Genomic DNA, 8,040 nt, shown 5'->3' on the forward strand with positions numbered 1-8,040 from the left:
ATTTTGTATTCTAAATGATCAAAAGACTTTAGAAGAATCAGTGTATAAGTGTATTTGAAGATATACCATTGTCTTTGATTTTTATCTCACTTGTCTGTTACTGTACGTTGAGTACAAAATGGTTGGCAATTTATTGCAAAACTTTTGAACATAGCTTTTAACAATTTGTAGCAAGTTTGATATGTGCTAGGCCTAATTTCAAAAATTGTATGATTGTTTTTTTTTAAATATTTACTTCAATCGTAAAATAAATTTTGATAATTATGTTGTACATTTTGCAGTGTGGAGAGATATGTATTTTTTTTATGATATGCATAGTCACATATTTGAATTGTTGCTGTTTTGTACAAAGAATGATGCTAAAATAACTGTATATTTGAAGAAGAAGAAAAAAGAAATGAAAAATAAAATGCCATTGAAATCCATCCCATTTTAAATCATTTATTTGTTTTGTGTGCATGTTTGTGTGATGGAAAATTGGAATTTAACATTAAAGAATTCTTAAAGGTATGATATCATGTGTGGAGGAATTTGAGTGAAAAGACTTAATGTAACTTTGGTTAAAAACTAGCTTTTGAGATTGTTTGTTTATATACTTGTAATTGTACCTAATTACTCATTATTTCATCATTTTAATTTAAGGAAAAAGAATCATTTCAGATTTTTTTCTTTGGTTTCATTTTTACTTTTTTGCAAAATAAACTCTGAATACCCATTCAGGCATAGTATTACAAGTGTTATATCTAAATAACCTTGACATTTAAATATTCAGTAAATTTATTCCTTAAATTATCTCCCTTTATATATTATGACATCATATTTTGACATCATTCACAAAGATTAGATGTGGTATGTGTTTCCCTTTAAAATCATGTAACTATGCATTTTCTTTTGACAATACATGTGTGTTATTTATTAGTTTTATAATTATAAGTCTATATTTAAGATAAATCAACCTTTAAGCTGTTTTATTTGCATTGTGTGCTTGCCCTGTTTAGTCTATCAATATAAAAATGCTTTGTTTTTTTATAGGGATTTCAGTGTCTTAAAGCAGCTCGCCTCCAGATTCATGCTTATTTTCATGAAAATTTGAAAATGTATTTAAACAGTATAATATTGTGAAGTAACCAAAAGAATGCAATTTACACATTATCAATGGCACTTACAACCCATGTAAATTACCATAAAGAGGTCAAAATATGCAAAAATAGCCCTTACTGCGTTAGTAACGCAGTAGAAATATAGTTATAAATACTGAAAAATCGGTCATTAATCGCACATAACATGTAAATTATTACTAGAATTTTGAATCTTTATACTTTTCCTAAAATCTTAGTACATTTTTCTCAGGTTTGATTTTATCGAAATATTTTTGCTCATCTGGAGGCATGCAGCTTTAATATTGAAATTAAGCATCAAACATACCATATTAGAGTCTAATACGACAGCATATTTCCACAGCTTGGTGTGAAAGTGTCGTAATTCCTTCTTAATTTAATATGAGTTACAGCCCTTTCGCACCAAGCCCTAAATTTGCTCGCTGGAAAGAGACTGTATAGGTTGTAAAGATATGTATTATAGCTGCAAGTGTTTATTGTTTAGGAGACATTGCAAATTTATCTTTTATACATACCCTACCAAAAAAGTGTAATAGACAGGTCCAATGTAATAAGTTGGAACAGTCAAAGGGATTTAAACTGGTAAAAGGATGTGTGGGCTAGTGATCATTATGTCTGCAGCTAGTAACCCAGAAATAGTGGGTTCATGTCTTAACCCTGAACTTGCTGAATATTTTAAATGGACTTGTCCCACTTCCATTTTTGGGACTGTCCTTTATCAATTTTAGGGATATCAATTTGAATATTTAAAATTTGTCAGCCAACAGTATAGAGCCTGGTCAGACTGCACGGTAGTGCAGGCTGGCCTGGCTCTATACTGGTGGCAAAGACTTAATGCTTTCGGGTCCAGCACTTAAAGGGTTAATTACACCACACACTTTGTCAATTAAACTCCGCGCCTAAATCGGAAATGACATAACACCAGTACCAGTAGGTTGTAGGTAACTATCTCGAAAGTGGTTCAATTAACCCTTTCACTGCCATAGGGACGGCTTAAGCCGTCCCTGTTATTTTCGGCGTATTTGCCATATGGACGGCTTTAGCCGTTTCTATAATAATAATAGTAATAATAATAAATTAATAATAATAATAAAAAAATAATAATAAATATAAAGAAAATTATACCATCGACAATAATTATTATTATACTAACAATTTTGGAAACATATATAATTATTATCCCCCGCCGAAAATTTAGGCGGAGGATATAGTAATAGTCTCCGTCCGTCCGTCCGTCCTTCCGTCCGAAATTTTTGTCCGGAGCATATCTCTAAAAGTATTTGAGTTATCAACTTGAAACTTCATAGGTGGATAGACCTCATCGAGGAGGAGTGCAGTGCACAAGAATGATAACTCTACCTTGCATGATTTTTGAGTTATTGCCCTTTGTTATTTTTCAAAATTGATTTTTGTCCAGAGCATAACTCCAAAAGCCTATGAGATATTAACATGAAACTTCATAGGTGCATAGATCTCACTCAGGAGGTGTGCAGTGCACGAGAATGATAACTCTTCCTTTCATAATTTTTGAGTTATTGCCCTTTGTTATTTTTCATACCTAATTTTTCACCTGAGTGGAGCATAACTCAAAAAGTGTTTGAGATATCAACATGAAATGTCATAGAAGGATAGATCTTATTGAGGAGAAATGTTGTGCGCAAAAATGATAACTCTTCCCTATACAATTTTTGAGTTATTGCCCTTTGTTGTTTTTTTCATGCTATTTTGTCCAGAGCTTATCTGAAAAAGTATTTGAGGCATCATCTTGAAACTTCATAGGTGGATGGATCTCATTGAGGAGGAATGCAGTGATAAAGAATGATAACTCTGCCCTGCATTATTTTTGAGTTATTGCCCTTTGTTATTTTTCAAAATTAATTTTTGTCCAGAGCATAACTCAAAAAGCCTTTGAGATATCAAAATGAAACTTCACAGGTGCATAGATCTCACTCAGGAGGTGTGCACTGCACAAGAATGATAACTGTACCTTTTATAATTTTTGAGTAATTGCCCTTTGTTATTTTTCATACTTAATTTTTCAATTCAATTTTTTTCTAAAAAAGTATTTGAGGTATCAACTTGAAACTTCATAGGTGGATAGATTTAACTGAGAAGGGATGCAGCACACAAGGATGATAACCTACCCTGCATTATTTTTCAGTTATTGCCCTTTGTTATTTTCAGCCATCAGTATTCACATAGGTTTCAAATCTGTAATCACTATAGCCATCAGTTTTCATTACCAAAAGACCTCTTAAAATGGAATTATTCTGCTCTACTACATATACATTCTTCCAATGAGCAAACACATTCGGCGGGGGATGGCCATGTTGACATGGCTCTTGTTATAATACTAATAACAAACAATAATAATTATATTAATTAATAATATAGTAATTTCCTAGAAAATCCTCTGGCAAATAGGTGATCAATAAAACAATAACCCTCTGGCAGCGAAAGGGTTAAACTTCAAACTTTTATCACGTTATAGCTAAAATGATAGTTTTTAAAGAGAACATAAGATAAAATGATAGTTTCAAAAGAGAACATAAGATAAAATGATAGTTTTAAAAGAGAACATAAGATACATCTTTTTTTTTCAAAGCATCATCTAGATCCTAAAATAAAAGATGTAAATCTCATTTTTAGCAGATTCCTATAGCAGACCAGTCAAAATAATATAAGCCGCGTCATGACAAAACCAACAGTGTGTTTGCGACCAGCATGGATCCAGACAAGCCTGCGCAGATGCGCAGGCTTTTCAGGATTCATGCTGGTCGCAAACATACTATGTTGGTTTTGTCATGATGCGGCTCAAATGTCTTTCTTGAATCAAGAATTTCCGTAAATGTGTTTCATGTGTTTCATTAATATGTGAACTGTGATAGAGTGTTTTCCATGTGTATGTATAATTACTTTTGTTGATTTACATTTTGATAAAGATTTTTTTGTCATATTTTGTTTGTTTGTTTATTTGTTGTTTCCCCCATCATTAAAAACCTCTCTGGAATTAATATCTTTAGAGTTCAGTTACTTTCTTTACACGCACTGCTTACAAAAACAACCTGATAAATCTTTTAAGACTTTTTAAAAATGAGCAATTTTAATTTGCATAAAAGTATTTTTCATTGGTAGTTCAACTTAAATGCATTGCAACTTCATAAAAAAGTTTCAGACCAGTGAGTCCATATTTAAGGGTTTGCCTGGTTTGAAAGATGTTGCCATTTCATGTCTGCATTCTAAATCTTTAAATAAGGGGTTTGAACAGAAGCTTCTTAGAAACAGTGCTTCTTAGAACCACTAAGTTGTATAAACAATGTTTTCAATTTAGCATGAATGTTTCTGTGTTAAAAATGCCAACATGAGTTTATTTCGTGGTGAGTCTGAAAGTGTATTACCAAAAAAAAAACATTTAAAGATAACATAGAAATATATGTATAATATATAATGTATATGGATATGAGATGACTGGTTTCAATAGGATAATTGTTTAACTTTTTTAAAGTTAATAAATGTCTTGTTTCATCATTTTGTAAAATTCTACAAACTTGTTTTTTATTGTCATTGTTTATACATGCACAAAAAAATGAAAAAAATAAAAGACGTCTATTTCTGTAAATTTATTTTATTTATTATTTTTGAAAACGGGCGAAAGATATACAAGTGTATTTTGGTGAAGAACATGTTGAGTTGCATGTCAACTAAAACTGGTTATGCCCATATGTTGATGTTCCATCATTACTAGCAGAGGTAAATCTCATATACCCATCTATTGTAAATAGTTTGTTTTATTAATTTTACTAGCAGAGGTAAATCTCATATACCCATCTATTGTAAATAGTTTGTTTTATTAATTTTGAAACTATTTTGAAACTGGTTAAAAGCACGGATTTATATTACAATATAAATCCGTGGTAAAAGGTATCCTAGTGCATATTCGTGAAGAATATGTCGAGTTGCAAGTCAAAAACTTGTATGGTCACACGGTGATTTTCCATCATTGCTAGCAGAGGATAAAAGCGCATATACCTCTCTATGCTTCATTGCATACATAAACTTGAACCCAAGACTATAATCTGCAAGCTGCATTTAATATTTCTCACAGGACAAACACCCCTGAAATGCTCTAAACATGATACAACGAAGATTAGAGTTCAAGGCCTTTAACCCTTTCCCCCATGAGCATATTTTGAAAAATGGCCATTTTCACTGAAAAGCCTCCTGTTACAAGTTCAAACTGCTATGAAACTATGAAAAATGCTTCAATACTTATCAAACTTGGCACAAATGTTGACTGGACCATTGCCTTTGTAACGACATGCTCAGTCTTAAATTTCCTGTTACCATGGCAACGAGGGGACATCTCAAAATTGCCAAAAATCACTATTTTGCCTCGATTTTTTCCATCAAAATTTATTTCAAAGTGCTGCAACTTCTCAAGGGATTGAGATAGAGTCCTAAAAGGCTTTTCAGCGTTGGTTAAACGTTACATTATGATCGACCTCGGGTCATTTTTAGCCTCTCACAAGTCCAAAATTTTCTTGGCGATGAGGGGGACTCCGCCCCCTTCAAACCCCTCTAACAGAAGGGGGCACATCCCCCTTCTGGCAACCCCCTGATGTATCTTTTGGATGGGGGGCGGCGCCGAAAAAGTGCTCATTTTATTTTAGCAACATTTCTTCAAACAAAAAACTTATGTTTGGGGCCCAAATAGGACAATTTTTCACTATTTGAGGCCTAAAAAAAAGGGGGGGGGTCGAAAGTGCGTTGTTTCGCGTATATATGTGGTAAAGGGTTAACAAAAAATGATGAAAAACTTTGGAATCACCTAAAAACTAGTTTTCCATGTTAACATGTGGTCTTTCACCTAATTTTGGTGAAAAAATTGTTCTTTTGTAACATTTATATTTTTTTTAGTTAACCCTTTCCCCCATGAGCATATTTTGAAAAAATGGCCATTTTCACTGAAAAGCCTCCTTGTTACAAGTTCAAACTGCTATGAAACTATGAAAAATGCTTCAATACTTATCAACTTGGCACAAATGTTGACTGGACCATTGCCTTTGTAACGACATGCTCAGTCTTAAATTTCCTGTTACCATGGCAACGAGGGGACATCTCAAAATTGCCAAAAATCACTATTTTGCCTCGATTTTTTCCATCAAAATTATTTCAAATGCTGCAACTTCTCAAGGGATTGAGATAGAGTCCTAAAAGGCTTTTCAGCGTTGGTTAAACGTTACATTATGATCGACCTCGGGTCATTTTTAGCCTCTCACAAGTCCAAAATTTTCTTGGCGATGAGGGGGACTCCGCCCCCTTCAAACCCCTCTAACAGAAGGGGGCACATCCCCCTTCTGGCAACCCCCTGATGTATCTTTTGGATGGGGGGCGGCGCCGAAAAAGTGCTCATTTTATTTTAGCAACATTTCTCAAACAAAAACTTATGTTTGGGGCCCAAATAGGACAATTTTTCACTATTTGAGGCCTAAAAAAGGGGGGGGGGGTCGAAAGTGCGTTGTTTCGCGTATATATGTGGTAAAGGTTAACAAAAAATGATGAAAAACTTTTGGAATCACCTAAAAACTAGTTTTTCCATGTTAACATGTGGTCTTTCACCTAATTTTGGTGAAAAATTGTTTCTTTTTGTAACATTTATATTTTTTTTAGTTAAACCCTTTCCCCCATGAGCATATTTTGAAAAAATGGCCATTTTCACTGAAAAGCCTCCTGTTACAAGTTCAAACTGCTATGAAACTATGAAAAATGCTTCAATACTTATCAAACTTGGCACAAATGTTGACTGAACCATTGCCTTTGTAACGACATGCTCAGTCTTAAATTTCCTGTTACCATGGCAACGAGGGGACATGTCAAAATTGCCAAAAATCACTATTTTGTGTTGATTTTTTTCCATCAAAATGGTTTTCAAAGTGCTGCAACTTCTCAAGGATTGAGATAGAGTCAAAGGCTTTTCAGCGTTGGTTAAACGTTACATTATGATCGACCTCGGGTCATTTTTAGCCTCTCACAAGTCCAAAATTTTCTTGGCGATGAGGGGGACTCCGCCCCCCTTCAAACCCCCCTAACAGAAGGGGGCACATCCCCTTCTGGCAACCCCCTGATGTATCTTTTGGATGGGGGCGGCGCCGAAAAAGTGCTCATTTTTTTTAGCAACATTTCTCAAACAAAAACTTATGTTTGGGGCCCAAATAGGACAATTTTTCACTATTTGAGGCCTAAAAAAGGGGGGGTCGAAAGTGCGTTGTTTCGCGTATATATGTGGTAAAGGGTTAATAAGCACTTGGCCACTTAGTAATAAAAACAATGCAATATAGTCACTCACAAAAAAATGTGCATATGAATTTGGCATCATTTTTAAAATTATTTGATCTCTGGTACCATGATTTAGCCTATTTAATTACCTACCATTATCTAGTAAGCGGTATGAATTGTTTCCACACTTTGTGATACATGTTGTAGTTGTGTAATACTGTAAACAACGTTTTAAATGATTTGCGTATTGATATGACCAAGCAATACTTCATCTGAGCCGCGTCACTACAAAACCAACATGATGGGTTCGCTTACAAACCCAATAACAAGTAGAGAAACTGATAGCGAACAACATGGATCCTAATCAGACTGCGCGGATGCGCAGGCTGGTCTGGAACCATGCTGGTCGCAAACCCATTATGTTGGTTTTGTCATGACGCGGCTCATCTCTTGACTCGACTCCTCTGTTTGTCACCTCAGTCCTATTGTGCGTATTTGAATCATCTTTGTAAAAGCATCGTGGGGTCAAAATTGATTTATGGGAGCTAGCAGTATGCTGTGCAAATTGAATGGAATTACAATACGTCAATCTATGATCGAGATGTCGTAAGTATGGGGTTATATCGTCAACCCGGTTTCACGTGCT

This window comes from Ruditapes philippinarum, unplaced genomic scaffold (assembly GCF_026571515.1).
Source record: "Ruditapes philippinarum isolate M1 unplaced genomic scaffold, ASM2657151v2 ctg2799_1_1_1_1, whole genome shotgun sequence".
NCBI classification, from domain to species: Eukaryota; Metazoa; Mollusca; class Bivalvia; order Venerida; family Veneridae; genus Ruditapes; species Ruditapes philippinarum.